General features: G+C 37.9%; 1 long non-coding RNA gene across 1 annotated transcript; it reads left to right on the plus strand.

Annotated features, from left to right (window-relative positions):
- Positions 1–1,947: 1,947 nt before the first annotated feature.
- On the plus strand, positions 1,948–3,470 carry LOC144706787 (uncharacterized). Its single transcript, XR_013582321.1, has 2 exons — positions 1,948–2,571; positions 3,217–3,470. It is a non-coding gene; the product is annotated as an uncharacterized LOC144706787 (long non-coding RNA).
- Positions 3,471–20,122: the final 16,652 nt, after the last annotated feature.

Here is a 20,122-nt window from a genome sequence, read left to right on the forward strand (position 1 = left end):
AATCAAGGTACTTCACTCCCTGTGGATCCATCCTAGATCATTCTATATTAGGTTATTTATTGATTAAGGAGCTATAAATTAATTGCATCTATTGATTTGCATAAAATGACACATCATAAACACTAAAAATCAACTAATCAGTGTAGACGTAAATCTTCTAATTGAAAGGCATGTATAAGTACAAAGTTCTGAAGCAGCAACAGATTAAAATTGCAAACCTGACCTATTTGAAGGTGATCATTCCCCTGAGCAATCTGAATTTTATCTGTGGTTTTCTGATGAGTTCCACCGTGATCTTGATAACTGGCATTTTTGGTTGTGATGAATTTAAAACATATAATTATTTGACGGTGCATCTTTGTGTCATAGGCATGCATGAATGAGAATTTCTCCTCAGTTAATGGAATTCTCTGGCTCTGGCTCCCAGTTATGTACTGATAAGCCTAACATGTTGTGTAACTAAATGCTAATTCAACGTGTTGTTAGAGTTTATACATGCAATAGTTTTTTTAAAAGTTTAGCTTTATCAAAACAAAAAAAAGAATTGAGAGACAAATGGTTCAATCGATACGGAGGCCAGAATCCCTAAATTTATAAATTCATATGTTGATTAATAAAGGATAAAGCATAAAAGTAATGTGTAATTGTTTTCTGTTTTTTTAATCAAGTCAGCGTAATGATTGCATTTAGTAATGAAATGAAGGGATATTATGCCATAATTGTAATGCCATGGGTATTCTTTTGCCAATATCTGGCGGTGCCTACTACTGGCTCCATGTAAAAATATGTTAAAGATAGTACAGATTCCTAAAACTATTTTCTTAACAAAATACTGGGCTGAAAATTCTGAACAACATAAGGGAAAAGTGTACTTTGTGCCTTTCAAATTTTATTTCTTTACGACCTAATGTCAATATATTCTGTGCAAGATATCCTACAATTCATAACAAACCATAAAGTAACTATTAATGCTATTTTACTAAGATTAAACCATTATAGCATTCAAATATGAACATTATGATGGAGATATTCATGTAATATGCATGCTTTTTTGAGTGATACCTCTTGCTGACTTGGCCGATAAATGAATGTTGAGTTTTTGACTCATCTACAGTATTAATATCTCTCAATTTCTCTCTCTTTGTATCGCTTACTATTATCTTCCCCAGTACTTTTTCTACCACCCGGTTTCTTGTCTTTCTCTCTCTTTCGCCTGGGCCATCTTCTCAACTTCTTTTAATTTAACTTACACTTCGTCCCTCTACCTATACGTGTCGGTGACTCTTACATAGTTGATCTCCGGATCTTTGTCCCTCTCTCGCTCTCTCTCACTTTATAACTAGTTTGCTCTCCGTCTCTCTCTCACTCAATCTTACTTTCTTGCTCTCTGGGGCTCTCAGTCACTCTTACTTCCTTTCTCTTTAGCTCTTATTTTCTCTCTCTTGCTCGCTTCGTCTGCCTTTCTGCCTCTCTCTCTCTTGCTCGCTTCGTCTCGCTCTCTCTCTTGCTCGCTTCGTCTCTCTTTCTGCCTCTCTCTCTCTTGCTCGCTTCGTCTCGCTCTCTCTCTTGCTCGCTTCGTCTCTCTCTCGCTCTCTCTCTCTCTCTCTCTCCCTCTCTCTCTTTATTTCTCTTGCTCTTATGGTCTCTCCGCCTGTCTCTCTCCCTCTCTCTCTCTCTCGTTTTCTTGCTCGCTTATCTGCATCTCGCTCTCTTTCCCTCCCTTCTCTCTCTTTCTCTTTCTCGTTCTCTTGTCTGCGTTTCTATCTCGATTTCTTGCTTGCTTGTCTACATCTCTCTCACTGTCTCTCTCTCTCTCCCTCCCTATCTATCTCGCGCGCTCTCTTTCGCTAGCTATCTCTCTTGCTCTCCCTGTATCTCTCTCCCTCGCTCCTTCACTGCTTTCGGTCTTTTCTTCTCTTTCAGTTAAAGAGGATATACAGGCTGCGGAACCCATTTGAATAGGACCCAACGTTAAAAAGTACAAAGAGCGGGTCTTACGGGCTACTCATAACGATAATCTCTCGCCAGATCTCGAATCATTATACACCCCGTGTCCTCTTTCTCTTCTTCCTACCCCTCTTCTTCTTCTTCTTCGTCCTCATCTTCTCCTTCTTCTTCTTCTTCCTCTTCTTCTTCCATCCTCACAGACATGTGGTCAAAGAAAATGTCATCAGAAAAATGCCACGTCTGCAGATTTGTCTTAGGCATATGCCAGCCGAACTGCATCTATCCCTCCTTCTTCCCCTGGAACAATCAGGAGCGAATCAGGAAGGTTCTCAAGTTCTTCGACTTCCATAGCCTCGTCTGGATCGTAGACTCCCTCCCGCCTGGTCTTCGCGTCAAGTTCTTGAACCGTTTCATCAACGAACTCGACATGATCAATGAACTCCATCAGCCCGGGCCCTGTAACTTACTCTACAGCCTCTCTAGAAACGTCAGAAGTGTCAGGAATAAGATGATTCACCTTCAAGAAGAGTTCGATGAGTACCCGAAGGGATACCGGAGATTTTTGGCTTCTAACGGAGGAGACCAACTAAAAAGGCCACCACCATTCCAGGGTCTCCGAAATAGGTAAACGCATTTTAGGTTTTGTTAACGTTCTTCTCTTTCCGTTTTAGGTTTTATGTTTTGTTCATGGCCCTCGTCATACTGAGGGGAGACGATGTTAGATCTTGATATCGTTATTATCATCTAGAAATGGGCAGCCTATTTTCAATCTCCCGTGTCTTCATCAGTGATGATCAACTGCTCGCCATTATGCTCTGAAAATGTCCCTAGATTTTGTTATTGTTTAGGGTTATACCTTTGCATCGCACCTCGCCTTTAAGCATTTATAGGAAATTCATGTGAAAGGCAGTTTTTCCGATATAGCGCTGAAATCTGTGATCGATGTTTTAATGTTAACGTTTTCCTTCGTACTGTTGACGATGTAAGTTAGTTCATCCCCACACCATTTCATATTCATTATCAATCCGTTGGATTTACTGCCCAGCAGAATGGTTCAAACTTCTTAATGATTAAGATATAAAGATAAAATTTCTATTTAATTTGAAGATAAACTTGACAGTTTTGACTGCAGGAACATATCTGATGAACATTCGCGATTTCATCATTGACACAATAAATGATTCATCTTCCCATGGGTGTTCTCACATCAGTCTCTGCAAACTTAAGATTTCATCTTGATGTTATTTTGAATTTGAATGATGGCTTCAGATTTCTTTTTCGTGGGCTTGGCGGGAAATCGAGGCTCTGATGATGAAGGCACCAGACTTCTTTCCATCACCGAAATCCAACGTCAAGACTTGATGTCTCAGAAAAACCGATATTTTTCTTTCTCCATCGTCCTTGTCAGGCATAATACTTTTGCTATTAGATTTTTCCACGTTGGTTAGTTTATTGCTAGAAGAGTTCCTCTGATGTATGATCACTTAAATCCTCAAATAATACAGGATACGCGTCACTTTCAATGTGCAAGTTTTTTCATAGATTTGCTTCATAAATTCCACATCTCTCACGTGGTCTTGATGCGAATTCTTATAATTGCAACTGGGGATACGGCAGCACACGCATTGCCCTCATACGTCAACACTTCTACAATCCTTTACTTGATGTTTAAAACACTAAACCCAAATAGTCTACAGCCGTATCAAACCCTCCTTGACCCAAAGCCTTTGTAAATCTATTGGCTTCTTGATCATGGGGCCAACAATATTGCATGTTAATCACTCCGTTATTGTCCTATTTTTAAACTTAGTAATGCTTGATCTCCCTATGATTTATTCTTTCATGAAACACATGACTCTTGGCCATGGAAATGGTTGACCTGTAATCACGCAAAGAATATAAAATCTCCATCCTCATAAATGCCAATATCTTTCCACGATATACGTAGCCACCATCGTTATAGGATTAGTGATTGATAGATTGAGAAAGTGTGATAACGGCCCCACTTTTTGAGAGAGTAATGGGTCATTTCATTATCATAGCACCAACCCCAAAGAGAGGTCTAACCTCGACAAATATGAAAGCTATGGCTTCGGGCAGTAACAGTTGAGCAAGTCCCAATATGCTTAAGGAAAGTCGACCAAGGTATGGAGTTAGATTCACATCGCAACAAGTCAAAGGGAAATTAATGAGTTGACATTTTGTACATTGATTTTGTGAATTAAAAGATGACTTTGTTCTCCACAGGGTCCAATGGGAATTCCTGCGATAATCTCTTGCACATTGCTGAGGGACTAGAAATGATTTTAAGGGGGGTATGATAATATGCCATTCATACATGTTTATGTATGGCAATTCATGCATTTCAAATGCCAAATTGATCTGTTGTACTGAATATTATTATTTTATTATCTATTTTCCATAAAAATCTAAAAATAATATTTTCTAATGAATTTGAACATAATTTCATATTTATAGTTATCATAATGAAAAAAAGAATTTTAAACGAGAAAATTGTATGAAACTTTCATGTTCAAGGGATGAATAAATCAAAACATATTTAAATTTGAATTTAAGAAATACAAATGGAATTTTATTGAATATCTTCTTAGGTTAAATGTGCAAAAAGGAGGCCAGTTAACCACCTCGCTGCCATGGCAGGCGTGCACCTGCATGGTGTGTCATGTCATCGCCAAAAGGGAACAAGTGACAATGCCGGGGCATGCGTGGGCGCACAAATGAACATGCATTAGAAGATGATTAAGCGCCAATGATAAGTTCTAATAACATATGCCTTACTATTTATAATCATGATTATTTCAAAGTTCTTCCTAATGAAATCAACCTGGCTATCTGTTTAGGAGGTAAGCTTACCTCCTCTTCTTTTATCTTTTCCCACAAGTCAAGGGTGCATTGGTCGAACGTTCCATGAGCGATCCGACTGGAAAGTGAACAGATCCAACAGCCAAAAAGGAACTTGATTTCCAACAAGAGATCTTATCATCCAGGGTTGAATAGATCACATAGTCTACCGCCAATCTGATTAATATGGAATCAGAGCTGACGGCCAGGAAGGAACCCAACTTTACAGAAGAGTTCACATTTTCCACGGGTGCATTGATTGGACAGTCCATGAGTGATCCGGCTATAAAGCAACCTGATCCAACCAAAATGGAACCCAAATTTGAAGAAGATATATAGTGGTCGAGGTATGCATCGATCGAACAGTCTACGTCTAATCCATTTATTACGGATCCAGATCTGATGACCAGGAAGGAAGCGAGCTTTAATGAAGACATTCAATGGTGGAAAATGATATGATTGTAATGATTGGACGATCGGATGACTACGGGTTGTTTTGGTCATAAAAATTTGAGAAAAATGACATAAAAATATAAAAACTCACAAAAGAATGCCTTTAAAATCAAAAATAAAAAAGTCTAAACAGGGCAATTTCAAAGGGGCATATATCTAGACTCAGAGGCATTTTTTACTCGAAATCTTTGGATGGTTTCCTTTGATAACTGCCCATTTATAGCACTTACGCTGTGTATAAAATGTCCTCGAATAATTTTTAAAAATATGCTTTCGTCTGTACCCAAAATTTGGGAAAAATGTGAAAAAATGAGTCTTCAAAGCATCGAGTTTTTCCATTTTTGTGGCTTCTAACAAATGTCTAGTCGTAGTTGAACAGCCCCTAGGGAGATACGAAGTGTTGTGTTTTCATCAAAAGGTTAGTGATTCATGTTTGAGTAAGATGTAAAGGCACCGAGCAAAGTACGGGTCCATGAAGATGTAAGAATATATTTTATTTTAATAGCTTTACCAGAATCGATTTAGGTATACATAAGATCCTAAATTTAAATACAGCACTTAAATATTTTACGTTTTGATCAATAAGAGGAGATAAATACGTACAGATAATTCCATCATCCTTCTCATTTTTCTATATTGTTAACAAATCCTAATTAAAATGAAGGTACTTCACTCCCTGTGGATCCATCCTAGATCATTCAATATTAGGTTATTTATTGATTAAGGAGTTATAAATTAATTGCATCTATTGATTTGCATAAAATGACACGTCATAAACACTAAAAATCGACTCATGAGTGTAGCTGTAGACAATCGTTTAAATGGAAGGTATGTATAAGTACAAGATTTTGAAGCAGCAACAGATTAAAATTTCAAACCTGAACCATGACCTATTTGAAGGTGATCGTTCCCTTGAGCAATCTGAATTTGATTTGCAGTTGTGTGATGGTTTGCACCGCTATCTAGATAACGGACATTTCTAGTTATGATGAATTTGAAACACGTAATTATTTAGCGATGCATCTTTGTGTCATAGGCATGTATGAATGAGAATTTCTCCTCAGTTCAGGGAATTCTCTAGCTCTGGCTCCAAGTTGAGTACTGATAAGCCTAACATGTTGTGTGACTAGTTGCTAATTCAACGTGTTGTTAGCTTAATTGCATGTTTACACATGCAATTATTTTTTAAAAATTTTAGCTTGATCAAAACATAAAAATAGAGTGACAAATGGTTTGATCCACATGGAGGCCACAATCCCTAAATTTATATGTTGATGAAAACAGGATAAAGCATAACACAAATGTGTAATGTTGTTTTATGTTTTTTTAACATATTAGGTATGCATATATAAACAAATATATATATATATATATATATATATATATATATATATATTAATTTTCGGTCACACAGGTTCAGGACATAAATTCATGACCAATTGTTAGGTTAAAAAATCAAAATTTAAAAAACAACAATATTGGATAGAATTTTATGGTTATCGTTTAAACATTTCAAGTGTAACAATAGAAACTGAATTGACGATAAAGTTCACTGAATTTCCATGTAAAATTTTAGGGAACTATATAGAAAATATGGAATTGAATTGTAAGAACATAATCTTTCAAATCCAGAAAGATAATTGTAGGAAAGTAACATAGAGAGAGAGTGGAGGAAATTAGGGAATACGAGTTTGAAATGGAGTTTGTATTGGATCTACAAATATAAGACAATAGGTAAGATGGTAAGGTAAGAGTTTATTTTTTATTTGATCTTGAACTGAAACGTAATAAATGCTCCTTACCATTAGAAAACCTCTAAGGGTCTGTTTATTTCACACGTGACTTGGTATTTTGAGAATTTCTGAGAAATAATTCAAATATGAAGAACGAACTTCTAGGAATATTCCATAATCAAATATTTGACTGTAGAAGCAGCTGTTGTGTCCGTCCTGGCCAAAAAGGTTGGACATGCTTCCTCTGCCCTTTTCTCTATCTTCCTGATGTTTGTTTATGTATGGGTAGAAAGAGGGACAAAAGACGAACCCAACCAAAAAATTTGGGCCCGACTGAATGGTTAGTTTACCAAATATCACGATTTTAGAATGACTTAATCTCCACTAATTGGATGTATATTCTCTCTCTTGCATGCACGTACGCACCACCTGGATCAAAATCTCCACCATTGGTTTGCTGATTCGTCAGCACACTTCTTTTGTTTCATCTGCCACTGAACCATGTGCTGCCGCTTGTCCCCAGTGCTAACGGAAGAGCAATTATAGACCAATAGTAAACTAAATGGAGCATACACAATTGACGTTTGAGATAATGCTGATAACATGCAAATAGGAGCTTAAATAAATGTTAAATTCATCATTTTGAGTGTTTTTAATGCATAAACATTAATTTTTAAGCATGTTATCATGATTCTAGGTTAAAATAATAAATTCCTTGCATTGCAAGTTAAATAATACTTATAATAAATATTTAGGTCAATTTTTACATTTAGAATGTAAAATTTTTTACATTTAGAATGTTTTTAAAATAAACTTTAAAAGGAGTTAAATATTTTAATTGACATATTTCTATTAATAAAAATAAATTAAAATATAAAAATTATTTTTCAATCAATAGAATAATGTTTTTACTCATCAATTAATGGTTTTTAAGACTTATTACAATTTGTTCTTAATAAAAAATCATTTTTCTTATAAAATGGCCCTTATTGGGCCACTTTAAGCGCTAACGGCATTTATGAGTGGCGTTGAGCACAGGGGATGGCGCTAGCCAATCAGAAGGTTCCATGGCGCCATCCGTGCATGACACGCACACACCCGTGGCGTCGTGTAGCGCACAACTTAGCGCAACGCACGCCTCATGCAGTGGACCAATCACGTTCGACTTAACTCACACTGATGTGGCGCGACGTGGACCAATAAAAAATATAAATTGAAATGAGCTGGCGACATTCTTTCCGTGCGTTTCGTACAAATGCATTTTCGTGTGCAGGATGCCCAGCGCCCAACGCAGACCAAGCGGTGTGTGACGTACGGCAGGCGTGCACAGTGCTATGGACGAAATCGAAAGATTTAGGTCATTCTTGATTTTTAAAAGCTCAAGGAAGGATCCCCTAGCCTCCTTGAAGTCTCAAGGATCACCCAAGAAGAGTTTGAAGCTCGATTTGTGGACAAAATTTTCAGATTTGTCACCACAAATTTCCGGAATTTCAAGCCAAAGTTGGAGGAAAATCTTTGGCGTTCATTGCTCGAAGCTCGCCCGGATCGATTCTCTGCTCTTTCTGGTACCTCTAGGTTTATCCATGTTTGACTTTTGCACCATATTTCGCACTCAAATTTCTCAAATTTGCATTTCCGTTCATGTTTACCGTTCTTTTTAATTTCCAATTTTAATTGTCTTAATACGTAGATTTCAGTTCATTTTAAAATCATTTAGTATTAATTTAGTAAAAACTTCCTATTTCAAATATTATCTGCCATTTGAATCACATAAAATTCTTGATTCGTATTCACAATTCAGGAACTCTTAAGTTAGCAAATCGTGAATCATATTCATGATTTGTTAATTTGGGATATTTTAACAATTTTCAATGAATTTGGGTAAAATAAAAATGCAATAAAACATTGGTCTAAAAATAGCCTAAACGTTAGTTTGTTTATTCTCGAAAAAGATAGTAAAACATCTTCTGGTAACAATAGTGAAATAAATCAAACCAAATACAAAACACTTCGAATTAAATAACTTTTATACATAGATTTCAAATTCACTAAACAAACTTAAAAATATAATTCAAAACCACTAAAGATTTTAAATCAAATATAAAGATAAACTTCAGTGGTTATATATCTCTGTTATTTAATAACAGATAATCATTAAAATCACTTAAGTCCAAAAGGACAGAATTTTAGTTAAAATTGACAAGTAGTGGCACTTAAATAAGAAATTAAAACATCATTTCATCTAGGTTTCAAATTCAAAACCCTAATTGGAAAGAAAATTGAATATTTCCTATCGCCTCCCTAGGGTTCGACCCCTTACTGAAGCATTAAGGGAATAAACAAATGTTAGTGATTAAGTTCAGAAAACCCCTAAATAATGTCATAAATAATGCAATGTGTACCGATCTCTAAGAGAGATTGTAGCACCATCAATTTAAAAAGGAAATTCTGATTTTTTTAACTCAAAGTTGTCATCATTCTTTTGTGTGTACTAATTGTGTGAAAAGACGAGCATTTTCTTTATTGAATCATGTCAGTGTAATGATTTCATTTAGTAATAAAAATGAAGGGATAGCATGCCATAAGCTATGTCTAAAAACCTACACACAATTATTTCATTATGAATTGCAATGCCATAGGTATTCTTTTGCCAATGTCTGGCGGTGCCTACCACTAGCTGAAAATTGTTGGGCGAACACAGTCGCGGAAGCATACTTGAACGTGAACCAATGCAGCAGATGTAGACAATGATCCCACGACAACACAAGGAGAAGCACCGAGGCGTAGTCGTTAGCCTCGTCACATCGCCGCGTTGTCACCGTCAAGAGAGCACCAACTCCAGGAGTGAGAGAGAGGGAAGGAGGAAGATACTTCTAGTTTGAAAGAACTTTCAAGAAATTCTACTCAGCCCAAACGTAGAAAAGAAGGATACATCAAGGGATGTTGGGATGATGAAAATAAGGGAAATGGGAACCTTTTTATAGACACAACCTTAGGCCTAACGCCCCCCCCCCCCCCAAAAAACTATGCACGATCCTAGAAAGTAGGCACAATCCTATTCTCAGGGATATGCTAGGTCATCTTACTTTTTAGGATGTGCCAAGTTATCCTACTTTCTATGATGTACCAAGTCAACCCCCACAATCCTGAAACCTAGGGCTGGGGGGTTTGACATTTCCAACAATCTCCACCTTGGTAAACTTCCCCGCCAATCTACTTGTCACCCGATCATCTTCAAGGTGCTCCACCTTCTTCGAGGTACCATCTCCTTTTTTTCTCATATGGCCTAGCCGCAAGTCCCATAATTGAGTGTCCTGAGTTGACAGCTCATGGGCTCTTGTTGTAGCAGCTCCACCTACAACGGTGCTCCTTCAAGTCTGTAAATGATGGCTCGTTGTTGATTCCCCTTCATAATGACACAAGAATCTTTACAAACCTTGAGCATCCCGTTCTTGACCTGATAAGAACATCCATTCGCTTCCAGCACACCAAGCAAAATCAAGTTCTGACACAAGGCCGGTACATGCGACACATTCCCCAGCTTTCTTACATGCCGTCAAACATCCAAATCTTTATGCTCCCAATGCCAAAAACCTTGCACAGAGCATTGTTTCCCATAGAAACTGTCCCCGTCGAACTCCTATAGGAGTCAAACTACTCAGCATGTGACCACATATGATAAGAGCATCCAGAATTAAGGATCCATGCGTCCGCCAACTCCGCAGTTGCAACTAGGGAAGAATAGACTTCACCATCATCACTATCCTCCACCTTTGCAACATTGGCTGAACCCGTATCTCCACCTGCTCCTTTATCACCATTCAGCTTCAAACAATCACGCCTTAAGTGTCCCTTGGCATGACACTTATGGCATTCCTGGTTTTTCAACCAGTTGGCCCTAGACCATCCCTTCTTCGTTTCTCTGGTCTTGCTTCTCGCTCTCGTACGGCCTCTTTCTTGCCCGTTATCGACAAACAAACATTGACTTTGATCAGCATCAGATGCAGACCGTCTCTGGTCAAACTCCATCAATGTTGAAATTGCCTCATCAAGACTTGGCATGTTTCTCCCATGAAGCATCGTCATCACAAGATTTTTGTACTTGTTGGGCAACGAAATCAGCAAGATGATTGTCTTGCTCTCCTCAGACAAGTCATCCTCAAGCTTCTGCAATTCAATGCAAAGACTTTGGAAATGATCAATATGAGCATGCAACTTGATACCTTTGACCATCCGAAGCCCAAATGACCTTGCTTTCAACAAAGCTTTGCTCATAGACATCTTTCCCGCATATCGCCAGGCCAATGTCTTCCACATCTGGGTAGGATCTCCAAGGTCGAAAACATGATATCTCGCGCCATCCGACAGACATTGACGAATAGTGCTAGCGGCTTTCGTTTGCATTCGTCTCCGATCGGCATCCTTGATACCTTTAGGTTTAGAATCATCCTAACCCTCAATCACATCCTTTTCGATCAATATGTCCTTCAAAACAAGCGGATTAAGACCATAAAATCCGATCATGGAGGAGAATTCTATGGCTGATATGATGGTTCAGGTGATTAATGTCCACGCCCTTTTGCTAAATAGCTTTCAAAATGTGGTATTGTTCCCCTATACACCATGCCAGGTTCACCCCACATGAATGGTGTTGCCGAGCGGCAAAATAAAGCACTCCAAGATATGGTTAGAAGTATGCTTGCACAATCACCTCTTCCAATGAACCTCTAGGGTGAAGCACTCAGGACGGATGCCTATTTACTTGATCAAATTCAAATAAAGGCAACTAAGAAAATTTCATATGAGCTTTGGACGACTCGCAAATCAAGTTTGAAACATTTACACTTTTGGGGTTGTCAAGCAGAAGCACGACCCATGTTGCCTAATGAATGAAAGCTTGGCGCCAGAACTATCACTTGCTATTTTGTTGGATACTCTTAAATGTCTAGAGGTTTTAAATTTTATGATTCCCCTACTAAATCCATTTTTGAGACGGGAAATTATCATTTCTTTCAGGATGTTGAGTTTGCAGTGGGAGATAAAGTTTATGACATTGTCTTTACAGAAGAATTAGAGGATGCCCCTTTAGTTATTGTTGATAACCAAGAAGATGAAATAATCACACTTGGTGCACCAACAAAGGCACCACTAATTCAGGATAATGCTTCATGCTCCTCTATTGTAGTTAAACAAACATTACAACTTCAAATACAAGTGCCCTTAAGAAGATCCACTAGATAAAGAAAATCTGCAATTCCGGATGACTATATTGTATTTCTCCAGGAACATAAGGCTGATTATGAGATCATGGAAAATGATCCTCTTAATATAAAACAGGCCATGCAGAATTTCAACACTCAAAAGTGGATAGATGGTTGACAATGACGTTTGGGATCTTGTCCCATTACCCAAAGGTAAGAAACCCATTGGATGCAAATGGATATTTTAAAACCAAAAGGTATTCAAAGGTTAATATGGACAGATATAAAGCTCATCTTGTTACAAAAGGATTTAGTCAACGAGAAGTCATAGATTATAATGAAACTTTCTCTCCAGTTTCATCAAAAGACTCCTTAAAATGGCACTTATAGCGCATTTTAATCTTGAGCTACACCAGATGGATGTCAAGACTGTGTTTCTTAATGGAGACATTAATGAGACCATGTATATGGTTCAACCAGAAAACTTTGTGATCTGAGATCCAAAGTCAATGGTCTGCAAATTGAAGAAGTCCATCTATGGTCTAAAGCAAACTTCACGTCAATTTCATTAAATTATTGTCTCTTTCAGTTTTGAGGCAAATTTGGTAGATGAATGTGTGTACCATAAGTTTAGTGGGAGAAAATGCAAATTTCTTGTCTTATATGTTGATGACATATTACTTGCCACAAACGACACAAACCTACTTCATGACGAAGAAATTTTTTTGTCGAATCATTTTGAGATGAAGGATCTTGGTGAAGCCTCATATGTATTGGGCATTCAGATATATCGCAATCGCTCTCAAAATATCTTAGGTTTGTCTCAAAAGGGATATATTGAAAAAATCCTTAAACGGTGTGGTATGAAGTGCAAAGCAAGGATTGGTAGCATCTTCTACTATGGGAGCAAAACATATAGCATGCTATGAAGCATCAAATCAAGGCAATTGGCCGAAGAATTTTGTCACAAGCATGAGAATCGTTGATGGCATTGAAAGACCGTTGAAGCTCTATTGTGATAATCAGTTAGCCGTTATGTTTGCCAATAACAACAGGAGCTTAATAAAGTCAAAGCACATTGATATTAAATTCCTAGTTGTGAAAGAAAAAATTCAGACAGGGCAGTTGTCTATTGAACATATTTGGAGAAACTCCATGGTAGCGGATCCACTCACAAAAGGATTGTCGTCGAAGGTCTTTCATGAGCATACTGCTCATATGGGTTTAATACCTCATGAGGATATGTAACTCAGTGGGAGTTTGTATTTTGATAATCATTCAGTAATAAACATATTATGCAGTTTCTTTTCATCCATGAGTACTCTCCTAAAATTAGGCACGTCTGAACAAACTTCAGTTGATCTCTATTCAGAATTAGGAGGACTAAGTTGGAAATGTACACGTATGAATCACGTGTTGTGTAATATACATGCTGCACATCCATACATGGTCTATGTCATTCATTGAATTGGTGTATGTGATCATTGTTTGGGTTAGTTACTATTAATGTAACGAAAGCCCCTTGGTTCTCTGCCAGTTTGTGATCGACAAGATTGGTTGAAATGTCTTAGCAATGATAGCAAAAATTTTGAGCTCCTACAGTGATGATATGCAATATTTCATTAACATATTTATATTGTCCAAGTGGGAGATTGTGAGATTAATTTCTAAGTCTATGGACAATTATATATATGTATGTATATAATTGCATATTTTTAAGCTATCAGTTACAGATCCAAATTTATATATGATTCACTTAATTACAGGATTAAGACATTTATAACAATAGGTGTGGTAATTAATTGTGTCGAGGCAAAGCCTGTCTTAATTATAATAATGGGATTATTAAGATGCGCTTAAGAGGTTTAAGCATCTCATCTTCCTACAAATAGGGGCCAGGTCCCTAGGGCATAAGGCAATTGAGTTTTCTCCTGAGCATCCCATTACTTAGAGAGACTTCAGCAAGTCATCCGATATTGATCCAAAAGGCCTCCCCTCAAGCTTGTTCCATTCGACTAAGAGAAGACACAATGGATCAAGGTATGTTTTACATTGATTTACACTTACGTACGATCTTCATCATCCTTGAGAATCAATGCAAGCCTCCTGCGGATCTAACACATTCGCCATTTCATCCTTGACACAATCAATGATTCATTTTCCCATTGGGCCTCTCACATCAGTCTATGCATACTTAATATTTCATCTTGATGTTATTTGAATTTTAATGATGGCTTCAGATTTTTCTTTCGTGAGCTAGGCAGGAAATCAAGGCTATGATGATGAAGGCAGCAGACTTTTTCCCATCACTGAAATGCAATGTCAAGACTGGATGTCTCAGAAAAACAGATGTTTTTCTATCTCCATCTTCCTTGTCGGACATAATACTTTTGTTATTTGATTTGCTTTATTGAAAAGTTAATGGTGGAAGAGTTCCTCTGATATATGATTAAGAAAATCCTTTTCTAATACAACATACCGGTCACTTTGAATGTGTAACTTTTTTCATAAATTTGCTTTATAGACTCGACAATTCCCATTTGGCTTTTATGTGGCTTTTATTTGAGATACTTCTACAATATCTTAGTTAATGTTTACAACATCAAACCTGAAAAGTCTATATACCTCTTAAACCCTCCTTGACCCAAAGCCTTGGTAAATATATCAGCTACTTGATTATGGGCCCAAAAATGTTTCATGTTTATCATTTTGGCATTGCCTTGTTTTCAAATTCAGTAATGCTTCATCTCCCTATGATTTATTATTCAATGAAACACATGATTTATGTCCATGGAAATGGTTGACTTGTAATCACACAAAAGAATATAAAATATCCATCCTCAAATATGCCAAGATCTTTCATGATCTTATTGGCCCATATCTGATGTTAACTTTCTCTTGCTCCAGCCAAAATTGGGTATCTGAAGAATAAAGTACAACTGTTCCCTTCTCTCTTTCAGCTCATTTAAACATGTATCGAGCAAATAATAAATCAAAGATTGTTGTAATTTATCGTCATCTCTTTCTCCTTTTCATTCATCCTTAACATAACAATTCAACTGAGGATTAGGCAAACCAGCATATAATAATACATATTATTTGTCTCCACAACTATTTTCACTGCTTCAAAGTGGTGAGTAGAAAGATAACCCAGAAATCTCGATACCACACATTGATTAAAAATATTTGGTATTATTTAGGCTCTGATAATTTATATATAGACTCATTCACCATAGGCGTACCATTATTCAACGTGAAACTTTCATTTGAGATCATAGTGGATTAAAATTTTTCAACATATCTGACGCGTAACTGATAAGCCTAATTTTAAATTGGTGTGTAAATACATCGATAATTGGGTGTTTAGACTTATACATTAAAATTTATAAATACCCTTGATCAATAAATATAGCATATAGACGAAGCAAGGGGTCAAAACACAGGGAGGAAACAGCAAGAATTTGATCCAATTTTTAATAAATTATTTCAAGAATGAGTTAATTTTGCAATTAAAAATGTTAATTATACTTAAAAAGGTTTTTAACTAATCAAATCAAGTAAAAACTTAATTTTGATTTTAAATATTTTTTTATCAGAAAGCTCAAAGTAGGATAATTTTAATTATAAGATCAGATTAATTTGAATTACTAATTTACCAATTATTATTAAATTTTAAGACAATTTTTATGAATTAAAATTGGGAATATAATAATGAAGAAAGGAGTTTTGAAATTGGACTTCAAGATGCACGATTTTTAGATGAAATTTTAGATTTACGTTTATAATATATTGAATGAAATTTCCAAACAATCAATTTTGAAATCTAGGGAGAGAAAATAGATGAATTAACCTAGAGAGATAAAATGAAGAATTTTGGGAAAAGATGAAACTGGACCCTAATTTTAAAAAAGCTAAAAATGCATGATTGTTCAAAATATATTGAAAACTAAAGATTAAAAATCATATTTCAATTCAGAGTCAGTTTGAAATTCTAAGTTCTTTCAAAACAACTTCTAGGGCATTTACATTTTGCCCATGCCTCGGGATTTTAGAATCGTTCAAGAAGAAGTTTAAAATACAAAACAGAAACATACAACTTTAAATGCAGAATCAAGATCTGTTGACTTCCAAAGCAACTCCTGTGTCCTTCCTGTCCACATCCTTGGGGAGAGCTTAAAAAAAGTGAATTTCACATTTTTCCATATCTCTAGATCAACTGTCTGGATTGTAGAGGAGGAAAAGACAAATATACCCTCAAAATTTCAGCTCAATCGGACCGCAATATCTCAAGATATCATTCTTCTATTGAGGATTAATCCTAGCCATTGGATTAATTTTTCTCTCCTCCAAGAAGCTAGGAAATTGCATTTTCTGATTGATTGCAGTATTTTTTCTTGTTTTCCCCCTCTTGGATCGCATTCTGACACGTCAATATCCGCATCCGCAATGCGCAATCATTGAAGAAATCATACTATCTTTGAATGGTTAAAAATAAGCCACGTCGCCCTCATCAGCGCCCTTTAAAATAATAAATCAAAAAATGGTGATCTTACCGCAAATTTTTAATGCAAGTGGTGAATCGACTGCTGGGTTCATTAAATAACACGCATGGGGTGTCAGTTTCTCCGTGCAATAAATGCACGGGGCTAACAGACTGAGAGTACAATGTATTTTTTATCCTTCTTCTTTAAAGCACGCAGTGTCGGTTGCCGTGTGCAATCAGTGCATGCTGCGAGTCACCGCAATACAAGTCATTTGAGCCAATGATTTGTTTATTATGGTGCTTACAATCATTTGCTTGAATTTTTGGGCAAATGATGTGGACGCCATAAATAATCAAAAAACAGATTTTAAATAATAAAATATATTCTTTAAATTTGTAAAATTCATTTCTTGGCTATAGAATGATCAGAAAATTATATAAAAATATGTAGAAATTCCATAGAAATCAGGAAAGCCCTTACCAACTTTTATCCAAGTATTTAAGGCACTATAAAAATTATTCCTTCAATAAAATGAGGTTAAATACCATGTTAAAAATAATAAAAAATAATAATAATATCAAAGTGTAAGTCATTTATCTCTATTTATCTATGATAACATGCAAATATGGTCATCAAAACAGATAAATATAATTTAATATTCATCAATTAAACATGATAATTTGCAAGTTATCAGTAACTATTAACATAAATATTTATTCAGTTTTGATCTTAACCCACTTGAGGAATAAAATGAGGAAGAAACCCAAGAATGTTTGTGTCAGATCCATAAAAACTGATTTCATGCACAAGAGAATAAGAAGGTAGAATATAAGTCATATTATCAACATAAACGCTCATAGTGGTAGCACCAACTTTGCCCTTCTTGATGTATAATGTTCCTTTTCAGTACTTTTGAAGCCAAAACTTGGCATAAAACAATGCAATCTTTCATTGGATGTTATTTGTGCATCTTTAAAGCATAAATAAATTTAATATTTTATCATTCTTTCCCTCAATCTAAGAACATTTTGGATTGCGTAATGTTAATGTTTTCATTCCAAAAAGCAGATTTGTTATCAAACTTGTCTACAATCATACTTTTGAGTTGAATACTCAAATAATACTTATTGTTTGAAACAAGCACGAACGCAATGGAAAACATTTTTTATTGTAACTTATGATCTTTGGACTATTGTAAAATGTGATAACAGTTCCCATAATCTTTTGCTAGAGGTTTCAGTAGACACTCGTATGCTGCATATGTGATCTTTAAAATCTATTTCCCAACAGCATGCGCCACTCACCCGGTGGGGGCACCACGTGTCTGCTCTAGGCAAGTGGCTCACGCTGTAGGGCTGGCAGCGCAGCTGGCCGGATGACTCGCACAGGTGGCTCATGTAGCTACACAAATGGCTAAGGCGATGGGGTGCGTGGCACGGGTCTCCTGACTGGCGGCGCAATTAGTCGGGCTTGAGAACACATCTTCATCTTTGTATCTCAGCTCTCGAGGGGGCGCGAGATGGTGGATGGTTGTTAGCCTGACCACCTTGGTCGGGGCACTCTTTGCTGCTGCATTCGTGGTTTAAGGGTACCACGTGACCCGTTGTCCCGTATGCAGAAAGGAACACTTGTTCGCTCTGTCAGCTATGGCGACGTCATGATCATAGACCCACGGACTACCTAAGATAATAGTTCCTACTTTCATAAGAAGAACGTCACACAAGATGGTCTCATCGTACGTCCCCATTTTTAATAGGGTGTGGCATTGCTGCTTTACCATCAATGACGAAGCGTCAACCCACAAAACGTCAAATGGCATACGATGAGGTGTGATCGCCAACCCTGGTCGGGCGACCATCGTTTCCTATATGGCATTGACACAACTACCACAATCCATGGTTAACTTGCACGCTTTGTCGTTGATCCGGACAAAAGTGCAAATGATCGGTGTTCGTAGCGTTTTGGCGGCCAACAGTATTGTCCTTTTCAGGACAAGGGCGAGACTAGCTTGTGCGTCATTGTCAGGTGGGAAAATTGTCCCACTAGTCCTTGTGCGGTCAGCGACAATACTACCAATTTGCCGAGCACTAGGGCGTGGAGTGGTTGCCGGAGTCGTGCCGGCATCCACTATCTGGATGTACCTCAAACGGGGGTTGGGTGGCTCCTACCTGTTCACGATCTCCTCTTCTGCGCAATAATCATTGGCAAGTAATGGATAGTTCTCTGTTCGGGTCCTGCTCGGCCTCTCCTATATTGATCAAGAGGGTGAAATATGGACACTGGCTAGCTGATGCCGCACGCCATCAAGAGTCATCATCCACATCATCCGCACCGCGTGCGTCGTCGACGTTGAAGACCGTGTGAAGCTGATCGAGTTACCCTTTTCTTTCTCGTCTATCTCTTTCGTGTTCTTATCTTTTTCCTTCTCGTTCTTCTTGTTTTTGTCATGTTTTGTCGTGCACGCGACATCTTTGTTTGTCCATGTTTTGTCGTCTAGGGGGAGCAGACCATCTGTTGACCCTTCCTCCCATGTCTCCCTCTCCTTTTCTTTCCACCATTTCCTTGATTTCCCCACTATTTCCTTATGCTTTCTTTGATTGTAATAGGGGGCGCCCATTTACAAGGGTCCTCCCTAATGGACTCCTTTGTAGGCCCACATTAGGGGCCCATTCCCCTTCCCCCTTATAAGGGAAGAGAGGTGCACCCTAATGCTCAGCCCAGGTATTTTCTTTGAGGCATTTTGTCGAGCACTTGCCTGGTCTCCTTCCTCATGCGTGAGAAGTGAACAAAGGAAGAAGAAGAAGAGAAGGAAGAAGAGAGAAAGAAGAAGATGGAAAGGGAAGAAGAGGGAGGCGCCGCCACTGGTTGTCGCCATTGCCGTATCTCCCTCCCACGGCCCCGTGCCACTCAGGCTGCCATTGAGTGCTGCCGTCGTTCACCATTCTCGTTCGCCCTACCGCTCCGTCATCCACGCCTGCACTCGCATTGCCGCTGCCGCCGGCGTCAAGCCGCCGCACCGCTATCACCAAGCTGCCAAGCCACGCCACCACTAACTGCCGCAAGCAGATTGGCCCGTGACCACTCAAACGACTGGACAGTTCCAACGGTCAGTCCGACCCAATTGACTGGTCAAACCCTTTCGACTGGCCGACCGATGGCGATCCGACCTGATTGACCGGTCGACCAATCGGCGATCTGACCTGATCAATCGGTCGATCAATCGACCGATCCTACGTGGGCGACCTGTGCCACGTCTAACGTGGCGCGCCCGATCCCGTACCAAGCCCCTTCTCTCCCCCCTACCTTAGCCTTTCTAAGTCCAATTGATGTGAGCGAGTTTGCCGCGACCACTTCCTCGGTGAACATGTCCGATTGGCATGAGTCAGCTGATCATATACTGCTTGGGGTAATTAATGATGCGGGGAATCGAGTACCACGAAGG

The sequence above is a fragment of the Wolffia australiana genome, chromosome 8, assembly GCF_029677425.1.
Source record: "Wolffia australiana isolate 7733 chromosome 8, ASM2967742v1".
Lineage (NCBI taxonomy): Eukaryota > Viridiplantae > Streptophyta > Magnoliopsida > Alismatales > Araceae > Wolffia > Wolffia australiana.